Source organism: Microcebus murinus, chromosome 1, assembly GCF_040939455.1.
Source record: "Microcebus murinus isolate Inina chromosome 1, M.murinus_Inina_mat1.0, whole genome shotgun sequence".
Lineage (NCBI taxonomy): Eukaryota > Metazoa > Chordata > Mammalia > Primates > Cheirogaleidae > Microcebus > Microcebus murinus.
In genome coordinates, this window is record NC_134104.1 from 6214602 (window position 1) to 6237326 (window position 22725).

The following is a 22725-nucleotide window of genomic DNA, read 5'->3' on the forward strand; positions in this document are numbered from 1 at the left end:
CAGAAAACAAAGATATAAATTTCAATTAATTTTACAGGCATCTCTTTGATTAGCTCAAAAAGTAACCAAATGATGGTTTGATTTTTCTAAGGTGCACACAATTTATTGTGGGAAAACATATCCAGGGGCAAAGGAAAGTGCGGACTGTGGGCTGTTCTTTTGCAATCAACATCTCATTTAATCTTTATGGCCCGCCTGCCAGCAAGCTACTGTTACTACCGCCCTTCAGAGATGGGGACACCAGTCTAGACGTGTTAAATCAACCTGAGGTCATTCAGCGGGCAGATGGCAGAGGCAGATTGGAACTTTTGAGCTCTCGATACCAGCTACCATTGATTAAAAATGCCCAGTTCACACCTTCTCTAGCAAGAACTCTGAGATTGACTTGGTTGTGCAAAATATGCATTTATGTTGTGCTAATATGACAGGATGATGCCTGTCATGCTAGCACTCTGGGAGGCCGAGGCGGGCGGATCGCTCAAGGTCAGGAATTCGAGACCAGCCTGAGCAAGAGCGAGACCCCGTCTCTACTATAAAGAGAAAGAAATTAATTGGCCAACTAAAAGTATATAGAAAAATATTAGCCGAGCTTGGTGGCACATGCCTGTAGTCCCAGCTACAAAAAATAAAAATATAAAAAAATAAAAGAGAGTCCATCTAAGTTATGCAACGCGTAGCATTTTAAATCACTTCTCCTAAATACAATTCACCCAGTTAAACCGTGTCCTTGGAAATGACGCATCTGCCCTGAGTTCATGCCTCATACTGAAAACGTCCTCAGCAGCATTAGAAAATGGCTTTAGTCAAAAATCGCAGTATTAGAAAAAATAAAAATAGATAAGATGTCCAATGAAGAGCCCGGAACAGAGATGTGGGTCGTTCTCATTTTCTCTTCTGCAGTTGTTCTCTAGGTTGCGTTTCTCACGGTTGCTTCTGAGTGTCTTTTTGGCTTCAGATATTTTTAAACATGCTTTTTAATCCCTGAAAACAAAAGGTGAGTGTTTGTCTCTGTGCTCCATACTGTGTGCTCAAATAACCGGTGAGGTGAAGACAAGCAGCTTGCTCCCGCTACGGATAAAGGGGCCGGCCTAGCCCGCGTTGCTCTGGGCTTTGAGTTGGGCGGTGCTCGGTTTACTCTTTGAAACCCCCACCTCGACGCTCGGGCCTAGGGAGGGCCGGGTCAGAGAAGGCAGCCTCCCTGGAGCATGCTCTTTCCCGTGGCGAGACAGTGAACCGGGGAGGTCCTTCTACTTCCAAAGCCCACGCTCTCCGAAGCCCAGTGGTGCCTGCTGCGTGTCGTGTGCCTTTCAGGAGGGGACAGACGCCGGCGTCCAAGCAGGGGTTTGAGGGGGGCAGAGATTCCCTCAGATCAGCCTCTGGGAAGAAAGAACACGGAAACACGGGTCTCCAAAGCCCTTCGCTCTCAGAAAAGTTTTCCCTTTCCCATTTTATCAGCGTAATAGCTGGCTCCGCGTGGGATGGAAGGTTCTCACGGCGTGTGAGCTTCTCTCAGACACGGAAAGGCCGTCCGTGTGATGTCCCAAAGAGCCCGCCGGGGAGTGAGTGCCGCGGCCGGTCGCTCCTGGAGGTGACAATGAGGGAACTCTGTCCCGGAGCTCGGCCAGGCCTCTGTTCCCTCCCCGGCAGGACGGGGACGCGGGGCCACCCCGCCGTGTGCCGCCCCCACAGGTGCCGCTCAGGTCTCCCATGACAGGCAAGGGGACAGCCTGTCGCCAGCCACTGGCCACCCTCTTGTCCTCCCTGCTCAGCCCTTTCCCGAGAGCCGGGCCTTGGCATCACCTGGCTTGGCCTCCGTCCCCAGAGGGCAGCGGGCTTGTCGCCGGTCGCCTGGCGCAGAGCGTTCCCGAACCCGGGTTCGCTCCACGCCTCTGGCGCCGCACGCCCTCCTGCAGCCTGGCAGGCCCGCTCCGGGCTGGGAGGGGCTGGGGGCAGCGTGGCGGCGCTGAGGACACGGCGCTCGGCGAGCGCTGCTCTGGCGCGGATGGCGGCGCGAGTCCCGTGTCCGCGGCTTCCCGCGGCCGGCTGCCCCAGCCGCTGACTGCTCCCCTCCCGCCACGGCGAACGGGCGGGGACGGAGACGCGCAGACAGACAAGTGTGCGCGCGTGTGCTGCGGCAGCGTGCGGGCTGCGGCTGTGCCGGCTGTGTGTGTGTGTGTGTGTGTGGTGTGTGTGTGGTGTGTGTGTGTGCGTGTGGTGTGTGTGGTGTGTTGTGCGTGGTGCGGTGTATGGTGTGGTGTGTGGTGTGGTGTGTGGTGTGGTGTGTGGTGTGGTGTGTGGTGTGGTGTGTGGTTTGTGGTGTGGTGTGTGGTGTGGTGTGTGGTGTGTGGTGTCTGGTGTGGTGTGTGGTGTGGTGTGTGGTGTGTGGTGTGGTGTGTGGTGTGTGGTGTGGTGTGTGGTGTGGTGTGGTGTGGTGTGTGGTGTGGTGTGTGGTGTGTGGTGTGGTGTGTGGTGTGGTGTGTGGTGTGTGGTGTCTGGTGTGGTGTGGTGTGTGGTGTGTGGTGTGGTGTGTGGTGTGGTGTGGTGTGGTGTGTGGTGTGGTGTGTGGTGTGTGGTGTGGTGTGTGGTGTGGTGTGTGGTGTGTGGTGTCTGGTGTGGTGTGTGTGGTGTGTGGTGTGGTGTGTGGTGTCTGGTGTCTGGTGTGGTGTGTGGTGTGGTGTGTGGTGTGGTGTGTGGTTTGTGGTGTGGTGTGTGGTGTCTGGTGTCTGGTGTGGTGTGTGGTGTGGTATGTGGTGTGTGGTGTGGTGTGTGGTGTGTGGTGAGTGGTGTGGTGTGTGGTGTGGTGTGTGGTGTGGTGTGTGGTGTGGTGTGTGGTGTGTGGTGTCTGGTGTCTGGTGTGTGGTGTGGTGTGTGGTGTGTGGTGTGGTGTGTGGTGTGGTGTGGTGTGTGGTGTGTGGTGTGGTGTGTGGTGTGGTGTGTGGTGTGGTGTGTGGTGTGGTGTGTGGTGTGTGGTGTGGTGTGTGGTTTGTGGTGTGGTGTGTGGTGTGGTGTGGTGTGGTGTGTGGTGTGGTGTGTGGTGTGGTGTGTGGTGTGGTGTGTGGTGTGGTGTGTGGTGTGTGGTGTCTGGTGTCTGGTGTGGTGTGTGGTGTGGTGTGTGGTGTGTGGTGTCTGGTGTGGTGTGTGGTGTGGTGTGTGGTGTGTGGTGTGGTGTGTGGTGTCTGGTGTCTGGTGTGGTGTGCGGTGTGGTGTGTGGTGTGTGGTGTGGTGTGTGGTTTGTGGTGTGGTGTGTGGTGTGGTGTGTGGTGTGGTGTCTGGTGTGGTGTATGGTGTGGTATGTGGTGTGTGGTGTGGTGTGTGGTGTGGTGTGTGGTGTGTGGTGTGGTGTGTGGTGTGGTGTGGTGTGTGGTGTGGTGTGTGGTGTGTGGTGTGTGGTGTCTGGTGTGGTGTGTGGTGTGTGGTGTGGTGTGTGGTGTGTGGTGTCTGGTGTGGTGTGTGGTGTGGTGTGTGGTGCGTGGTGTCTGGTGTGGTGTGGTGTGTGGTGTGTGGTGTGGTGTGGTGTGTGGTGTGGTGTGGTGTGGTGTGTGGTGTGGTGTGTGGTGTCTGGTGTGGTGTGTGGTGTCTGGTGTGGTGTCTGGTGTGGTGTGTGGTGTGGTGTGTGGTGTGTGTGCCTGCCCAGGCGACGCGGTACCGGACTGGGGCTGGGCGTGCGAGGGCGCTGGGGCTGGCCGGGGCTGGCCGGGGCTGCGTGGCTGCGCCAGGGGCAGGCCGCTGCTCTGCGGGTCGGGGATCCGAGGGCTCGGGGCAGGGGACGCCGACCCGTGTGGCCCTTCACACAAGCACGGGGCGGGTTGAAGAGTGACGGGCAGGTGTCCCCTCCTTCCTGCCAGGCAGAGCAGCCCGAGGAGCGCCCGCTCTCTGGGGTGCAGCCGCAAAGCGCATTTCCCATCGAAGCCCCGGGGGGGGGGCGGGGGGGGGAGCCCGCCAGGCGGGCTGGGGTGCCCAGGACAGCAGCCCAGGGGACACAGCCCGCGCCAGGAAGGACGTTGCAGAAAGGCCCTTGATGTGGAAAACAAAAGCCCCGGCCGCCCACCCTCTGCAGAGCTCCTTGGTGGGGGCAGAAGAGAGGGTTTGTCCTCGGCACGAGGGAGTGGAAAGACAGGCTGAGGCTTTTTTGAAAAAATTAGGGCGTAATTCACATACCACAAAACTCACCCTGTTAACCATTTTAAGAGGTACAATTCAGCGGTTTTGAGAACGTTCACAGGGTTGTGCAGCCATCACCACGGCCTAATTGCAGAGCATTTCATTTCCATCGCGCCAAAAAGAAACCGTGTACCCATCAGCGGTCACTGCCATCTGCCCCTGTGCCCCCAGCCCCTGGCAACCGCGCATGTGCTTTCTGTCTCTAAGGGCGGCCTTGTTCTGCACGTCACGTGTAAACCGGAATCACACACCGTGTGACACCTTTGCCACTGGCTTCCTCACTTACCACACTCTTTCCAAGGTCCGTCTACACTGTGGCGTGCGCCAGTCCCCCCACTCCTTTGCATGGCTGGATAGTATTTCGTCCCGTGGCCAGATGGCATTTTGTTTCTAGCCATCCGTCAGGGCACTGCTGCCCCTGAGTTTTGGGACCCGCCCAGCCTTTCCTCCCCAAGGGCCAGGGCTCTGTGGTCCACTGTTTCGGAATCTTCTAGCAGACCTGATGACAACGTGCTGAGCAAATAACCGAAGGGTGCCTGCGTGCGGGAGTACCCAAGTCACGGTCTTGGGCTCCACCACAGACCAGGCAGCCCCTAAACCTCACCTGGACTCAGTTTCTTCATCTGTAAGACGAAAGGCTTGGACCGGAGGGGTCCCTGACATCTCTACCCGTCCTAACACTTCAAGATGTTTCAGCAAAGCGATTAACACGCGGCCTCACGTTACCTTCCTGGAGGAGGCAGGGGAAAGTAAGCCGCGGGCCAGCACGGTTAGGTGTCCCCGTCGCCGAAACTGCCCTCCGAGCAATCTCCAGAAGGCTCTTGCACCAGGTTTCCAAACCACAAACCGTCAACACTGGATGGCAGGGGAGAGATGACAGGCCAGATTAAAAAGAAGAAATATAACAGGGACAGATGTAAAGTCTGGCATTTTGCTCTAAAACCCAACAGAACAGCTACTGGGGGCAGGGTGTATGTGAGGGAGATGTGACCAGACAGTGCCATTTATAAAAGGGTTTTTGTTGACTCTAAATGAGCCTCATCGTGACTCGCCATTGTGGATACCAGAACAGCCAATGTGATTTTAGATTGTATTAATCGGGGTGTAGTGGCTGAAACAAGGGAGGTGATATTGGTGAGGTCCGTACTCCGAGAGGAAGCCACCAACAGAACAAGCCTGACGCAGGATGGACTAGACCGAGAAGCTCTCCAAACCACGAACTGAGTTGTGCCTCGATGGGGCGGGAGAGGGAGGTGGCGGGCTGGGGCCGAGCACGGAGGAATCCCAGGCCCTGGAGTCAGCTTTCGCCGGGCCCTGCCAGCCACACGAAGGTGGCCAGGCCGCGAGTCTAGACTCTAATGCAAACACGCTCTGTACCCCCTGAAACTGCCAGCGGCGAGCGGCTCTCTGAGGCAGCCGCGGGCCGCGCTGAGGCAACCAGCGATCTCCACGTGCACCTCATTCGGATCAGGGTGATTCACGGTGGTGTGCAGTCACGTTGAAAGCCGGCTTCTTCCCGGAACCCCAGCCCGGTGCCCTGGTGACCCGTCACGCCCAGGGCTGGCCTAGGACGGGCGGGCGGGGCTGTCTTTTGCACCCGGAGAGCTTTGAGAGCAGGGAAGCGAGCCCTGCAGCTGTGTTCTGGGCGCAGGTCTGAAAACCACCTAACCTAGCACAGTTGGCCGTTTCGCCACCAAAGCGCCCTCCGGCTTCCTTCCGCAGGCAAAGCCTGTGCCTGCGGGTCAGACGCCTGGGCCCTTCTCCACGCCAGCGGTTACTTCTTACACACCCCATGGGTCCCGCCCACGGGCAGCCAGGCCGGGCATGCCGAGGCGGATGTTCCAAAGGGCCTGCCCTCTGACACAGATGGCCCAGGTGAGGTGACACTCTGCTCTTTGCACACACGCTCCTCCTGGCCATGCTCCGCGCAAATAGAAGACAGGGCCCCGGTGGGCCTGGGTGACAAGTGCTGCTGCCTTGGGGAAGGAAGGCTTGCTTTGGGGACATTGTGCCTGGCAGGACTCACACATGGGACTCCCTCCCTGCGGTCGTTTCTGGGGCTGCTCAGTCCTTAGGGCAAAAGGCACCTGGGGGTGCTGGAACTCAGCCACCTGGAGCTCAGAGCCACACATTCCTAAGGGCTTCGGGGACAAGGGCACCCGGAACCTAGGAAACAAAAGGCAGGCGCAGAGGCATGTGCAGCAACCCCCTGGCAGCCCCCAAGTGCGTCCACGGCTGCGCCAGCTGCAGGGCTGCCCGCAGCGCACGGATGCGGGAAGCTGGCGCTCTCCCGGGAGGTCCTGCCACCGCTGAGCCAGGGAGGGAAGTGGGCCGGGCCAGCCTGCCCTTGCTTTCTGTGGCGTAGCAGGCTGATGACCCTCTGTCGCCGGGCGCCGGCCTCCCTGGGGCTGCAGCAGAGGCCTGGGGGATCCAGACCCCGCGCCTGGCCCCTCACCCGCCATGGGGAATGAGCGCGCCCGGACACCTCCCTGGGGACGCACAGCCCACGCCCCTCTCCGAGAGTTGGCTTTGGGAGGCTCCCGGGGACGCTCCTGCCAGAGACGCGCTGTGGGCCTCAGAGTCCAACCCGTCTAGAGCTGCTGGTCTGCAGGGCCTGCTCTTGGGGTTCCTGGGGACCCCTAGACCACCCCGTGCATTGGGAGGGGAGGGTCGCTCACAAAATGTGCGCGAAGCCAAGGCAATGTGAACACAATGTCCACTGTCCTCCCTGCACGGCCCAGTGCTCCTCTAAACAGACATTGGCTGCAGAGTTTGGGGAGGGTGGGCTTCTGGCCGCCCTTTCACTCCTCAGAAAGCTCTCTGCCCTCGACCCCCCATGCTCCCGCTGAGCCCCCTCCCGGGACTTCCTCCCAGGCCTTTCCCACCCCAGCTAGGAGCCCGTAGCTGTCCCTGCCTCCCTCCTCGCTGCTCCCCTTAGCTGTTCTCTCCTGCTGGCAGAGAAGCGCCAGGAGCCCGGACTCGATCCATCCTCCCGCGGGCTCTGCAGGCCCCTCACCAACAGGGGGGCCCCAGGACGTGGGGTTGTCAGTGTACAACCAAGGCTGACCGGGGCGCAGGGGCGGCTGCTCACCCTCCTGCTAGGTACTCTAGCAGGGTTCTAGAACAGTGATTCCTAAACGGTTTTTGATCCTGGGTTTCTCTGCAAACCTGAAGGCCAAGGACTTTCATCCCAGCACCACGTGCAGGTGCAGATACACGCGCCATTTTGCATGAAATCTCTGGGGTCCCCTTCACAATTCAAAGGAGAACTTGGGGAGCCATGGACCTGCCCAGAGACCCTGGCTAGAGGCGGCAGCGCCTGGAGAGAGGAGGCTGGTGTCCCGGTCAATTGCACCGCGGCCGCGCTTCCCAACGGCTGCAAACCTCGGGCGAGTTCCTCAACCTCTCCAAGCCTTTGCTTCCCTCGTCCGTGAAACGGGGCTCACACCTGCTTCTCGGGGCGGAAGAGACTGGGAATCGTGACACACGGACAGCGTGAATCGTGGTGTCTGGCACAAGGAATTCACACGTGCACTGATGTGTCCGAAACAGAGATTGAGCAGCTCTGTGCCAACGACGGTTCTGGGCTGGAGGCACGGTGGGGGACAAGGCAAAGTCCCCACCGCCTTCTGAGTGGGCCATGGCCAAGTCGACAGTAATTGCTGTGACCGCTGTTGCTTATTGTCGGTGGTTGATGCAGAGCCTACGCCGGCAGGCACTTTTATCTCCCGTTTATGGCCCGTTCCCTGCGGGCGTCTCTCTGCAGGGTCGAGGGACGGCGAGCTCTCAGACAAGAGGGAAAAGCCCCCTTTCGACCTCTGCCAGGACACTGTGCTGGCCCGAGTGCCTACGTCGCAGGCTTTCTCTCTCACTGACGTTTTAAAGAAGCCAATTCCAGCTTCCATTCTCACATTTCCAGTGTGGAGTTTTCAATTCTTTCTTCCAGTAAATTCTTTAGCCCTCCCATGGACTGTTGCTGAACTGTGGTTTTACAAGCAAACCATTCTCCTTTGTCCGGCGTTGGCAAGGAGACCCCTAACCGGGACCAGCGTAGACGGGAGACCCGTTCCTGGGGTGTGGTTTCAGCTTAGGGTCTCGGTTATCTGCGTCTTTATCCGCATTCTGGTCCCCTTTTCCTGCGCGGCCCAGAAAGGAACGTGGTCGCCTGGGAAGATGACAACCCGTCTCAGTTCTGAGTGCGGGATGGTTTCCTCAAGAAGACTCTGGAAGCTCCAGGAGCCAGCAGGAGCGGGCCAGAGCCTCGGGGTGCCAGGGACAGGCCGCAGCCGAGAGGGCTCTGGCTCAGGCCCAGCCCCGCCTTTGCTGACGTGGGAGGCCCGGATCAGCGCTGCTGACGTGCACCGACCCGGCCGGCTGTTTACTGAGTCGTTTTTTAACAGCTGCACTTCCAGTAAGACCCGAGGACACGCCGTGACACCCTCATTTACAGCACTGAGCGTGTCACTCGGGCGGCACGTGGGCCGGGAGGGGGAGAGTCCAGGAAAGGAGAGATGAGCTGGCTGTCAGGTAAATCACCTGGTGCAAAGAGCCCGGGGGGACTGCGGTGGCCGTGAGCATGCTGCAGGCTGCGTTCGGAAGGGGCCGTGTGAGCCGGATTTCTCGTGGAGGAAGTCCAAGTAGCCAGAGGATCTTGGTCTAGGAGTGGGGACTGGTCTCGGGCTGCTGGCTTTCAGAGTGACACGGGCAAGTCGTGTCCCCTCCTGGGGCCCCGGTCCCCCGCCCGTGCAGTGGGGGCGTGTGCTCACTGATTCCCTAGCGGCCGGGACAGCCCAGTGCTAGGCATGGGACTCTGGGGACCCAGCCCTTCGTCTTCCTCGCAGTAGGGCTGCGGGAAAGGCCTCGCCCTGCCCAGATGCGTCTCCTCGTGCGTCAGGTACCTGGGGCCTCGCAGGGCTTCTGGAGGGTTTTGTGTGACGGGGGACACAGACCTCTCGGCCGAGTGGCAGGTGCGTGGCTCACGGCACACACAGAGCTCAGTGCAGTGCGCGCGGCACACTACGCGGCCAGCCAGCGCAGCGCCGGGAGCGAGCGTCGGGGGCGGGCTTGTGCGAAGCCACCACTGTGTGCCGGGCTGGGAGTCCCCGAGGCATCGTCCCCTGACCCTGCAGTTTTCTGTGGGCTGATAACAAAGGCCACCGGCTCTCCTCCTCTCTTCTGACGGGCATTACCCAAACCTCCATTTCCATTTCACTACGACCCTTAAAGCATAGCCACTTTTTATTCCAAACCATTTCCCTAAGGTCAAGATCATTCTCCTGTCCATTTGGGGCGACAGAGAAAACAGCAATAAAGCAAGTTCCTCTCTTCTCAGGATTGCAGCGTCTTCAACTGCAGCAGCTCAGGGGCACCCTGCTACCGGGGAGGACAGGTGTCACCTGCGTGTTGAAGGTGAGGACGCTGAGGCTCGGAGCGGTGGCCAGAGGCCACATGGCTAATATGGGGCAGAGATGGGACTACACCTGGTTCTTGATCTGGCATCTTTCTAAAGCAAAACAATAAAGTCTATAGTTGGTTCTTCAAAACCTGGAAAAAGCACAAATAGATTTGGGATTTGTCTTCTCATCCTCCCATGTGGTTGGTTGAGAAGTGGAGAGGTGCACTTTCCGGGGGGGGGGGTGTGTGGGCATGTCACCCCCTGCAGGGGACAGGCTCTGGGGCTAGGGCTGCCCTTGACATGACCTTCCTCTAGGAAGACCGTCCCCTAGCTGCCACCTAGTGTGGAGGGATATTGATCTATCTACCTATCTGCCGATCCATCCATCCGCCCATCTACCTAGAAAGTGAGAGAGGGAGAGAATGAATGAGGAATCACGTGATTTTGGAGGCAGAGACACTCCGTCACCTGCTGCCTGCAGGCTGGAGCCCCAGGAAGCTGGCGGTGTGACTGCAGTCTGAGCCTGAAGGTCTGAGAACCAGGAGAGCTGATGGGACGAGCCCTCAGCCAAGTCCAAAGGATGGAAACTGAGAAGCCAATGATGTGACTCGCAGTCTGAGGACAGGGAAGACCAACGTCCCAGCGCAAGCAGTCAGGCAGAGAGAAAGAATCCTCTCCTCCTCTGGATTTTGTTCTATCTGGGCCCTCGGTGGGTTGGATGAGGCCCACCCACACTGGGGAGGGCCGTCTACCTTACTCAGCCCATCTGTTCAAACGCTAATCGCTTCCAGAAATACCTGCGCAGACACACCCAGAACGAATGTTCAATCAAACATCTGGGCACCCCATGGCCCGGTCAAGTTGACACATAAAATTACCCATCACGTTTATGTTTTTCTTCTGTGACTGTGTAGAGGACACAGAGGTGGTTAGATGCGGTTCTGGTCTCCTGGGGTCCACAGACACGGAAGGGGCAGAAGTACGTACACATGCACATGTGGCACAAACAAAAGCCATCGGAGGGCAGAGGGTGCTCTGGGAGGCTCAGAGAAGGCCGGGAAGATGTCCCTTGCCAGGCAGTAATGTGTTTGAGGGCACCAGGGCTGGATGGCAAGACTGGAGAGATGACAGGAGAGGGGACCTGGGGCTCCACACAGTGTGAGAGCTCTCGGGACTTGGCTGCTGATGTGAGTTTAACAGTCCCCTCCACAAGATAGCTGAAGCCCTAACCCCTGGCACCTGTGAATGTGACCTTATTTGGAAATAGGGTCTTTGCAGATGTCATTAAGCCAAGATGAGGTCATGAGGGTGGGCCCTAATCCAGTATGACTGGTGTCCCCCTCTTTTAGGAAGAGGAGAAGAGACACAGAGACAGGGACACGTGGAGAGGTGAATGCCGTGTGATGACATAGACACACGGAAGGAAGATGACCATGTGACAATGGAACCAGAGAGTGGAGGTACGCAGCCGCCACAGCCAGAGGACACCGAGAACTGCTGGCAGCCGCCACAAGCCAGGAGGGAGGCTGGGGCAGGGCACTCTCTCTGAGTCCCTGGACCCAGCCCTGCTGACACCTGGATTTTGGACTTTTGGTGTCCAGAACGGGTAGAATAAATGTCTGTTGTTTGAAGCCACCCAGTGTCACAGCAGCCCTGGGAATCTGACATGGCATCTGCTTAGATGCTTAGATGTTGGGGTGAGGAGTAACAGGGAGCACGCGTGGGGCGAAGACGGGGCCTGGGGGAGGAGGTGCAGACACTCGGCAGAGACAACAGAGTCAGACATCCCGAGTCTCCCGCGGTGGCTGGGGTTCCTCTAGAGAGTGGGCACACCCCTCCCCGTCTCCCAGAACAGAGCCCCTGGAGCGCGCCGGGCTTGGCGAGGGCGCCCCACACCGGTCTCCGGGCGACTGCTCCACGGCCCAGCGCGGCGCCTGTGTCCGGCAGCGCACACAGGTGTGCGGGTTCTGCCAGGTGGGGTGACGCGCAACCTGCCTTCAGGTGACCCATGCCTTCCTACAGCATCGATCCAGAAAAATGGATTCGATGACAATCGCACGGCAGCGGAATGGAAAGTAGCACGACTTAGAGGGAAGGCTCTGCCTCGTGAAGCCAGCGAACTCCCGAAATCCACGGTCCTCAGTCCTCCCCAGCAGGGGAAGCCGGGAAGCCTGGGAAGGAGCTTGTGGCGACGTGTGTCCCAGACTCCTGTCGGCCAGTCCCCTCCTCCCTGCCAGGGGGCTACGCTTCCAGTTGTTCGGTTGTGGGGGGCGCAAAGAGTGCCAGGGGGCTACGCTTCCAGTTGTTCGGTTGTGGGGGGCGCAAAGAAGGGAGGCTGTCGGGGGCGGTGTCTCCCACTCACACCTCCACCTGCCGGGCAGCTCGTCCTCCCAGCACACAGGGCCACCTCCGCAGGCTGGGGGCTCCAGAGGGTTCCCGCCGGGCCGCCTCGGGTGGAGGGAGGTCCTGCCACGTGTGGCACCTCGCTCCTTTCTGGGCCACGCTCTGTGAGCCTCGGACACACACGAATCCACACGGAAGCCGAGCAATGATCCAATCCAGTTCTCCCAAGGAGATAGGGAAGGTGTCTTCCCCATGGGGAACATGGGGGGGGTTCTTATTAAAGGTATCTGTGATAAGGGGAGTAGATACTTAAAAAAAAATACAAACAGCTGAGTTTTAGCTGAAAATTACCGAGCCACGAAAGGACAGGCAGCAGCCCCTCGCGAGGGTGCAGGTGGCGCGGGAGGCTCTGCCCAGACGTGCAGGCCTGGCACGGGACTCGAGGGGAGAGGTGCCCAGGACAAGTCCCGTCAGGCAGCGGGAGCCCTTCCCGGACGCGGCTGGCAGCCTGGCACCGACCTGCCTCTGGCTCACACGTAGGCAGCTTATCTCGGTCTTGTTTGGCCTCGAAATCTCTTAATCTCCCAGGATCGCTTGGCTAGATCAGCCCCTATTTTTATTCTTGGGGAGAGAAGAAGCTCATCAAAGGCTGGAGCCAATTCTGCTGAACGTGTGGAGGCCTGTCCCCCAGTGCCAGGGTCCTGGCAGCTCGGAGCAAGTGCGGGACAGCGGGAGACGCCGAAATGCAAACAGCTGGCAGAGGCGGCCGGCCCCCCAGCCGGAGCGTGGAGCGGGCACATGCGCAGATACACGTTGAAAACACACATCTAGGGATCCTACCCATTCAGACGCGGTCTCTCTCCCCTGCCCCGTGGAAGGCAAGGCGAGGCGGCCAGCAGGTTGTTCTCGGAACTGGGGAGCCCAGTGCCTGTCCTTTTCCCGAAACAAAACAGTCGTGGGTGTGGCTACAAGCAGTGGAACTTTCTAGGCTTCATGCAGGGTTGACAGCCTTGGTTGTCCTTCCTTGTGCCCGTGGCTGCATTTGCACTCCACATTCTTTCTAAGGAAGCCCCAGGGAGCGCCGGTGTTCTGTCGTCCCAACGGGCCCTTTCCCATACTCTCAACGCTCATGGAGATCCATTCCGGACTTTTGGAGATGGGAGTCTGGGTTGTGCTGGAGGCCTTATTGGGGAGCCCGGGACTCGCTGGAAACCGCAGGGGCCGGGGTGCTTGGCAGTGAGGCTGTTTCGTATTAAGCTGCCAACACCTCCCTAAACTGAAAGCTGGAGGGTCAGAGTCCTGGGCAGCGGGGAGCATGGGACAAAGGCTCGGAGGCTGGGGTCCTGGGCACCTGGGCGGTGTAGTGGCCGCAGAATGGTCTCAAAAGAGAGGTTGGCTGTGCTTATGGTCAAACACAAGCCCGGTGCGTTTCCCTCTCTGGCTCACACGGCCACGTGGGCTGTGCTGAAGTCACACGCCACACACCTGCGGCGGCTGCCCAGTGAGAGGGAACTGCACGGCCCCCAGCCAAGCTGCAGTGCCTTGCTCAGGGAAGGCCATGTCTGTGTTAGAATTCTCCAGAGAATCAGAACCGGTTGAACATGTGCGTATATGGAGAGATCAGTAGGATCTATCTATCTATCTATCTATCTATCTATCTATCTATCTATCAATCAATCATCTAACTATAGAGCGTGTAGAGGGAGAGATTTAATGCAAGGGACTGGCTTACGTGATCATGGAGGCTGGACGGTCTCGAGACCTGCAGTTGCAAGCTGGGGACCCCAGGAGAGCCCGCGTTTCCGTCTGAGTCTGAGGGCCGGGGAAGACGGAGGCTCCAGCTCCAGCAGTCGGCCAGCCAGGCGTGCTTTCCTCAGTGCACCAATTCCGACGTCGCTCCTCCCCAGAAACTCCCGCTCAGGCACGTCCGGAATAGCGTTTGGCCAGATACCTGGGTGTCCTGAGGACCAGTCATGGTGACGTATATAATCGATCATCACAATGTCCCACAGTTCTCATCCTGGGAGAGGCTGGGGTCCTGCCTGAAACAAGGGCAGCCTCGTTGTGGGTTGACTGGTGACCCGCAAGGGACCAGGGGATAAAAGCCCTAGAAAGAGACCACAACATTGAGCAAGGATGGTCGTGTTCTCGCTCCTGGAGGCAGGGGTGGAGTCGGCTGGATGGTACAGGACGAGAAAAAAGGTACAGGAGGAGGCACCTGCAGTGAGGCAGAAGCCAAGAGATACAGGGGATCAGCCAATGGCGTAGTAGAGACCCCAGAATACCTGATGTTAGTGGGGCAACACGACAACATAGAGTCCGGGGACCCAGGGCTATGTCTGAACAAGCCTCAAGTCCACCCTATGTGGGGCCAGTAGAACAGCAGACCCCTATACACCTCATGACTGGGGGCGTCTTTAAGTGCATCATGAAACCCCAGTTCTTAAAGTGGCATGAATGAGTCTGAGTCTATTCCTTATCAAATGAGAGGAACCAATTTATCCACCACCCATGACAATCTAATGCCAACGACGTTGTCCCACTGTGCTCTCCTGCGGCAGAAAGGGCAGGAGGCCCCCTCAGTTGTCTTTTAGGAGGACACTGATCCCATTCGTGAGTGCAGAGCCCTCAAGATCAAATCGCCTCCCAAAGCGCCCACCTTGTAATACTATCACACTGGGGACTGGGCTCCACATATGAATTCTGGGCAACAGCAACAGATTGCAGAGCACAGCAATCTGCAAACGCTCTTCTAAGGCGATCCTTACCTTTACCACGTGTATTCCTACAGGGTATCCTGAGCAGAACTACACCAGATAGCATGGTAAAAAACATTTTTTTAAGGCTGTTAAGGGATGCATCTTAATGTAGCAATATATTTAGCCCAGTAGGGCTATTCATTTCAAATCACAGAGCCAGTCCAAGCTCCATCACTTCTGGATGGGGCCAGACTGAGGAGTGGTGACTATGTGATGAGTCAATGTCTTAGTTCATGTGGTCTTGCTACCCAGGAGGTGAGATTAAGCTGTCCTTTTAGACCTCATTTAAAACATTCTCTATGACTTCCTTTTGGTGTTTTTAATATTCTATCTTGCACAGCAGTTACATCTTGAATTTAAAATCCCCCCTCTTTGAGCATTTGTAAGCTAATGTAGAGGTTCTAATATGTGGCAAATTATAATTTTTCTGATGCCCAAGACTTGGACACTGCAGGGTGGACCCCAGGGGTGGGTTCCTGCCTCTACCCGGACTCTGGCCTCACTGTGGCTTCATCATCTCATGCTCGGCCCTGACCTCCTTCCTCCCATGGCAAGGTGAGCATTTTATTGGTGCAGTTGTGTACTATGGCGATATTAACAACTTTGAGGCTTTTTGTAGTCCTTACAATGCAAACTCACAAATGTCAAATGTCTACTATTTCTACTTTTACCTTTTCTGAGCGTTAAAAAAAATTGAAGTATAATTTAAGTACAGTAAAATGCACGGCTCTTAAATGTCTAGTTCAGTAAGTTTGGACAATTGCACACCTGTGTAACCATCATCCCAATCAAGACCCAGAACATGTCTGCCTCCAAGAACTTTCCCTTCTGCCCCTTCCAGCTGGCGTGTTCCTACAATCCTGGCGGCAACCGCGTTTTGACGTCTATCACGATAGCTTTGTCATCACAGAGCAGCTCTGCCTATTCTAGAGTTTCAAACAAATGAATTCTTTCAATTCGTATTCTTTGTATGGATGACTTCTGTCACTCAATGAGATGTTTTTGCACCTGTCAATAATCTGTTCTTTTTTATTGCTGAGTAGTATTCCCCTTGTATGACTATACCATAGCTTGTTTATCTACCCTCCTGTTGATGGGCATTTACTTTGGGAGGAGCTATTGAAAAAAAAGCAGCTATATAAATTTTGCATATGTTTTTCTGTAGATGTATGTTTTCATTTCTCCTGGGTAAGCACCTAGAAATGGAATTGCTGGATCATAGGGTGGATGCATATTTATCTTTAAAAGAACTGCCAGATTTCCAACATGGTTGTACCATTTCACTCTCCCCTAGTAACATAATGATAGTTCCAGTTGCTCTACATCCTGGCCAACATTTGGTGTTGTCAATCCTTTTTATTTGAGCTATTCGAGTGGGTGTGAAGTGGCATCTTGCTATAGTTTCAATTTCCTTTTCTCCGATGACTCATAGTGCTGAGCAACTTGTCATGTGCTTCCTGACCATGCATAGATTTTCTTATGCAAAGTGTCTGTTCAAGCCTTTTGCCTATGTTTAAAATTAGGTTATTTGGTTTTCCATGTTAATTTTTAGTTCTATTATTTATTTTTGTACTTGTCTTTTTACCTGGTTACCCTCTAAATCCTTTAAGATATTTTATCAATTCTCTCTATAGCGCCCATCTCAATTGTTTGTAAATAGCAGGTGCTTACTAAATATTTCTTAGATAATCAGCACAAAGTAGTAGCTCTTCCTATACAGTGGCACAACCTGTTGATTTGGTTAAAAATAATTCAGCCAGGTTTAGATTTTTAATTTTTTGATTGGCATCATCTCTTACTTTTCAGTTTTTGGTTTCGACATGACTTTTCCAGTAAGTTGACATTTTGTAAACGTTCAGGGTATTCATTTCCAAAAAAACGTTTTAAGCCCATCTGGCATATGCTACTTGATTTTGGAAACTATAACAAACTTTATAGTTAATTTTATAAGGCATAGGAAGATCTGAAGTTTTCGTGATAGGTGGTCTCTTTTGGAAGTTAAAATATTTATAGTCTTAAAAAATAGAACATTCTGTCCTTATGTTTTTCTCCTCTTCTGAAGTTTATGAGACATTTCTTAACCAAGAACCAGAGCCCAAGGGGCAGAAAGAAGAAATATAAATACTTTTATTTGGCGATAAAGATGGTGAGCATTGACAAAGGGAATATCCCAGGCTTTTTAAACCTTGTCTCCCTTCCAATTTTGTCAGCCAGAAGCATTATAAATTTATGCTCCACTTTGAAAGAACACCTGCAATGATGTCATCTTTATGTTCTTAAATTAGTTTCTAGACAGACTGGCCAGCTTGGGAAAGCTAGAGAAATATTTCCATGCTCATCCACTTGAACTTTGCCTCAGATTCTTTGTTCCTGTGTGTTACTTCCAGGTTTTAGAAAAGCTCTCATCCCCAGATCGGTTCAGAAATCTTGAAAATTATATGTCACCAATAAATTTATTACTTTTAGTTGATTGGTTTTAAACTCAAGTCGGTTCAACAAATTCAATTTATTTTCTGATCTCAAAAGTAATACAAGTAATACTTGTAAATAATATAGCATGAAAGCATAGAGAAAATAAAAATTACATAAAAATTGATCTCACAAAATAATTACTATTAAAATCTCTTAGGTGTACATATGATCATTTTTATTTTTATGTTTCTGGGAATATATATACATATGTGTGTATATGTATGTATATGTGTGTGTATGTATATATATTAATATAATCTCTATTCTACAAAAAAGAATCAGACTGGGCTTTTTCACTGATGATAATATATTTTTTGTTTGTTTCATGTTGGTATATGTAAAGCTATTGACTATGGTACATTTATATTTTTTTAATCTGGCCCGTTTAGTAAGATTTCTTTGAAATGTTAAGCATTTTAGAGTTGATTTCCTTGGGTGTTTAGGTTCTCTAATTATATCGTTAGTTTATACTAAACTTTTAATCTCCTCCTTTCTAATAGTAATAGTTTGTATTTCTAGTTCAGATCTTATTACCTGACACAGATCTTCTTACACAATGTGAAATATTAATAGCAATGCTTCAAGCAGACCCATCTGCTTTGTTTCTGATTTTTATGGGAATACTTGTAATGTTTCACCATTTAGTAAGATGCTGGCCTTTTGTCCATATAATCATGATGTGAAAGAAGTATCCTTTAGTTCTAGTTTTCCCTAAGAATTTTTAAAAATATGAGAATGTGTTTTAGGTGTTATTTAACGCCCTCTAAATCACTATTAAAAGTGGAGACTGCTGACATACGGCATTATAATGTTGCATTTCCTAATATCGAAGCCTTTTGCACTCTCAAGATAAGCTTTCCTTGATCATGATAGAAAATTCTTTCCAGATACTATTTATTTTGCAGCTATTTTATTTAGGATGTTTACATTACTCCCAAATGCAACTGGCTTATAGTTTTCTTTTCCTGTGTTAGCTTTGTTAGGTGTGGAAGCCAGGATTAATCAAGCCTCATGAAATAGACTGTGTGGCTTTCCATCTTTCTCTGTGCTCTGGAATAGTTGATATAAACTAATTCTTTACAAGTTTGAAAGAAACTTTTGAGCTATGTTAATTGTATTTTAAATTTCTTCTGGGGTTAGTAATATGTTCACATTTTAAATGTCTTTCCTGTCAATTTTGGTAATATGTCCAGAAAATTGTCCTTTAGGATTTTTAATTATCTTTTGCATACAGTAGAACATCATAATCTCCTATCACTTTTGTTCTCACCTCAGTTTTAATTTTAAAAACTTTTTATTATATAAAATTAGAGAAAATAGTACAAGGTCCTATTGTCTCATCTAGCTTCAACCTTGGTCGGCTTACGGACAACTTTATTCCATCCATACCCCTCTTCACTTCCTTTCTCATTGCCTCTCCCTCTCCCATTATTTTGAACAAATTCTATCATCATGATTTTGCCTTTAAATATTCCAGCATATATCTTGAAAATCTGGGAACTCTACAAATAATAAAAATATCACTATCTACCTAAAACAGCAACAATAATTAATGTCGGCAAATACCCATTCAATGTTTATGTCTCCCCAATTATCTTTTACTTTTATATGGTTTGAGTCCAAGCATTATAATCAGTTGCCATGTCTCCTATATTTCTATTCTTGTATGTTTCTTCCCCCAGTTCTTTTCTTCCCTTGAAATTTCTTATTTCTAATTGGCCCGTTTTTTATTGATTATATTTGCCAGAAGTTTGTTTATTCTATCTCTTCTCATTTCTTTCTTCCTTTTTTCCTGTTTTCTTGATTATATTTAACTGGAGTTTATTATGTTTTCTAAAGAACCAAATACTGCATGATATCAAATCTGACAGTGTATTCTCTGACTCTTCCAAAGCATATTTATCTTGTTGCAACTGTAGTTTCCTTAGCATCCTTTCTTGTCTCACTAACCCTGTTTATCTCCTCCTCTTGTGGTCTTGGCTCATCTTACTGGGTTTTTTTTTTTTTTTTTTTAGTTGATGTTAATTTTCCATTCAGCATTTTTCTGTTTTCTGGGTAAGAGCCTGTGGAAGACCGGTTAAGACGACTCAGGAGGTGGCTGTCCCCAGCCATGCGGTGGCCCGTGCAGTGACAGACGCAGACCATTCCCCCGTCCTGCACAGGGACCCAGGGGCACCTGCGTTGTCACCTTCAGCCCGGTCCACGACCTCAGGTGAGCAGGGGTCACACGGCAGCTGGAACAGTCCCTTCCCCCCAGAATTCCTGAGGGGTCACAGCCTTTGCAGCAGCGGCCTGCTCTTCCTTTTCAATGTCTCCAGGCTCCCTGTGGAAGCAGAGATCAGGCGTGAGCTGCTATGGGCACCCACGGGAGGTGCCACCATGCACAGAACCTCCCGGGCCAGCACGCACCGTGTCAGACCCAGGGAGTGAGCGCCCAGCCATGTTTCACAGGTTTGAATCTCTCCTCAAAGCTCTCAGACGTGACAATTACTATCAAGTCGCACTCGCTGGGCCAGAGAATCGTGGTGTGGGTGAAGAGCTGTCTCCTCATGCAGCACGTGGCCTGACTCTGTTCTCTTTAATGCTCACCCTCTTCCCCCTTTCATCACAGCCTGTTCTTAGGCCGTGGCTTTCTGTTCTTGTTTCATGGCATCACTGTCTCTGTGTATTTTGTTAGGGATGGAAAACTGTTTCCAGAACAATTTATTTCCAGTTAATCTAGTAAATCATCCTCAGTTTCCAAAATAATTTATTATTCCTGGTTTGAGTAGTAAATCATGTCCAAAAGTCTCTTCATCTTCTTCTGAGTCATCAGGGTTGTTGTTTCTTTCAATGTTTTTGAATTTTTTATTCCAATTGGCAGCATATTGATGTTTTTCTTTTTAGTTCACTTTTAGAAGAAGAAATATTTACCTAGACTTGAAGATGGCCTCCAACACAGTGTGTCAACTATCATTGTTGGTGAGATCACTGGTTACGGCTCATAGTGGCAGACAATAGAATGCATTCCAGTTACTAGCAGAAGAAAGTGATCTATCAGCTGGTCTGATGGATCTTACAGAACCTCAGTGAGAGTCCGAGAGTAGGATTTGATTGATACACAGTTGGAAACAATGGCAATCAAGGGAAATGCCCAACCATATGTGGAACTTCTCTAGTGGAAACACCAGTGTTGCCATCACCTTCTGCTCAGTACCTAAGATTCTGGGACCCAGAGTCTCCAAACTGCCAGAACTGTTCCAGGAGAGCCAACATGCCTATTGCTTGGGAAGACCTCCAACTTCCCTGAGCATGAGCAGGGCCACTGCCTCCCATTGCTCATGTCCTCCTACTCTCACCTGGACATCTGCCTAGCAGAATCTAATCCACATCCAAAATCCTGGCTCTGGTAAGTGGGGTTTATAGTTTCCGTGAGTCTGTGGTACTGGAAGGATCACTAACAGGAAGTGGGAATGGCAGTTGAGTGAGCTGCTGGAAAATCTGCTGCACTAAACAAGTTTAGTGATGGATGGAACACCTTGGCCCACGATCCCAGGTCTAGATGGCCTTCATCCATGGTGGTTTTGCTGTACAGGAGTGGGTCTTCCTTCACACCACTGATTTCTTAGGACCCTGTACCAATGAAGGATATTTTAAAGATCACAATTCATTCTTGAACTAACTCTAGGGCTCCTTATACCTTCATCTTCCCTCACCAGAATTTATTTTCTCAAATGAAATGTGTCATCAACAATCTCTCCCCAAACACTTCACACCGCAACTTCCGACATTCACTAGTTTTTTGAGAGTTTTGGTCTCTGGGTGGAATTACAAGTATGTGGAGAGAAAAAGGAGAGGGGGATTCTTACCACCAACACGGTTGAGAACCAGCTGCAGAGTTTCTGGGTTGGTATAGGTTCTGGGTGCATGAGTTAGGCAGAGAATTGATGCAGGAAGGGGCTTGGGTAAACCAAATGACTTGTTTTCAGGCATTTGGGCTACCTCTAAGCAGAATTCTACAGGTACTGTCCTATGATTTTATAAAATTACAAAGTCATTCATTTATATATTAGAAGAGTTTTTTTTCTCTCTTGGCAAAAATGATGCCTGGCTTTTCAACAAACGTTGCCAGAATAAGTAGGTACCTACATACAAAAGAATGCAGTTGGGGCCCTGCCTCATAACATACACAAAAATTAACTCAACATGGATCCTGGGCACAAATGGAAGAGCTAAAAATGTAAGATGAAATGTAAGATATACAAATGGTCAATAAGCACAGGAAAAGATGCTCAACATCATTAGTATTGCAAGAAATGCAAATCAAAACCACAATCTGATACATGTCATACCCACTGGGATGGCAAAAGTGAAGAAAAAAGGCAATAACTAATGTTGGCAAAGATGTGGAAAAACTGGAACCATCATTCATTGCTGGTGGGAATTTAAAATAATGCAGATGCTTTGGAAAACAGTTTGGCAATTCTTCACAAAGTTCAATCTAAAGTTACTGTATGACTCAGCAATTCTACTCCATGAGTATTGAAAACATATGTCCACACAAAAATGTGTACACAAATGTTTACAGCAGCAATAGTATAGCTATTATTATTCATAATATCCAGAGAGTGGAAAAGCATCAACTGATGGATGGATAAACCATCCATCCATCCATACGGTCTACCATTCACCATAAACAGGAAGTATAGATACATGCTCAACATACTCTTGAAAACAGTATGTTAAGTGAAAGGAACCGGTCACAAAATATCACAAATTGTATGATTCTACTTATACTACACGTCCATAATAAGCAAGTCTGTGAGGATAGAAAACAGATGAGTGGTTGCTAGGGACTGAGGGGAGAGATGGGGAGAGTCTGCTAAGGGGTACAGTTTTTCTTTTTGGGGTGATGAAAATGTTCTAAAACGAGAGAGTGATGAGATGTACAATTCTGAATACACTAAAACCCATGAATCGTACACTTTAAAAGGATACATTTTGTGATATGTGAATTATATCTCAATAAAGCTGTTATTTTAAAAAGTAATGCATGAAACTATTATTTAAATGTTACCAAAAGCATTACTCTCTTAACACATTTATTCATGATATGCTCAGTGTATGAAGTATAGTCCTAGACTCGGTAAAAATTTTTTTAAAAAATTAAATAGAACATTAAAAATTGAAAGAGTTTTTGCTCCAAGTGAAAGAGTTTTTAAAAAGCAAACTCAAAGAAAGCAAAAGAAAAGAGATAATATAGATAAAAGCAACAATTAAGGAGTTAGAAATTTAAAAGAGATAGTAGATATGTAATAAATTCAAACCTAGTACATTGAAAAACACCAACAAAGCAGACAAACCTATTTAAGGAAAAAAAGGGAGAAAACACAAATACAAACAAATAAATGACAAGGAAGAAATAACTATCGAAAGAAAGGAAGTTTAAAAAGTAATGAGTGAGATGTGCACCATCTGAGGGATGGTCATGCTGGAAACTCAGACTTGTGGGGGGGGGAAGGGCATTTATTGAAACCTTAAAATCTGTACCCCCATAGTATGCCGGAAAAAAAAAAAAAAAAAAAGTAATGAGCATCTCACATCTGGCCATGAGGG

The 22725-nt window shown here is 51.1% G+C and overlaps 2 long non-coding RNA genes across 4 annotated transcripts; one reads left to right on the forward strand and one right to left on the reverse strand.

Moving 5' to 3' along the window:
• Positions 1-76: 76 nt before the first annotated feature.
• Positions 77-5650, reverse strand: LOC105880596 (uncharacterized). 2 transcript variants are annotated; one of them, XR_012918167.1, is made up of 3 exons: positions 5539-5650; positions 4888-5016; positions 77-1376 (listed from the first exon to the last, which is right to left on the reverse strand). It is a non-coding gene; the product is annotated as an uncharacterized LOC105880596 (long non-coding RNA). The 2 variants fall into 2 exon arrangements; XR_012918166.1 differs by having other exon boundaries at positions 4888-5650.
• Positions 5651-5947: 297 nt separating this feature from the next.
• Positions 5948-11191, forward strand: LOC105880597 (uncharacterized). Of its 2 annotated transcripts, none has more exons than XR_012918165.1 (3): positions 5948-6036; positions 9494-9570; positions 10906-11191. It is a non-coding gene; the product is annotated as an uncharacterized LOC105880597 (long non-coding RNA). The 2 variants fall into 2 exon arrangements; XR_001158341.3 differs by lacking the exon at positions 5948-6036 and adding an exon at positions 8559-8688.
• The last annotated feature ends 11534 nt before the right edge of the window (positions 11192-22725 follow it).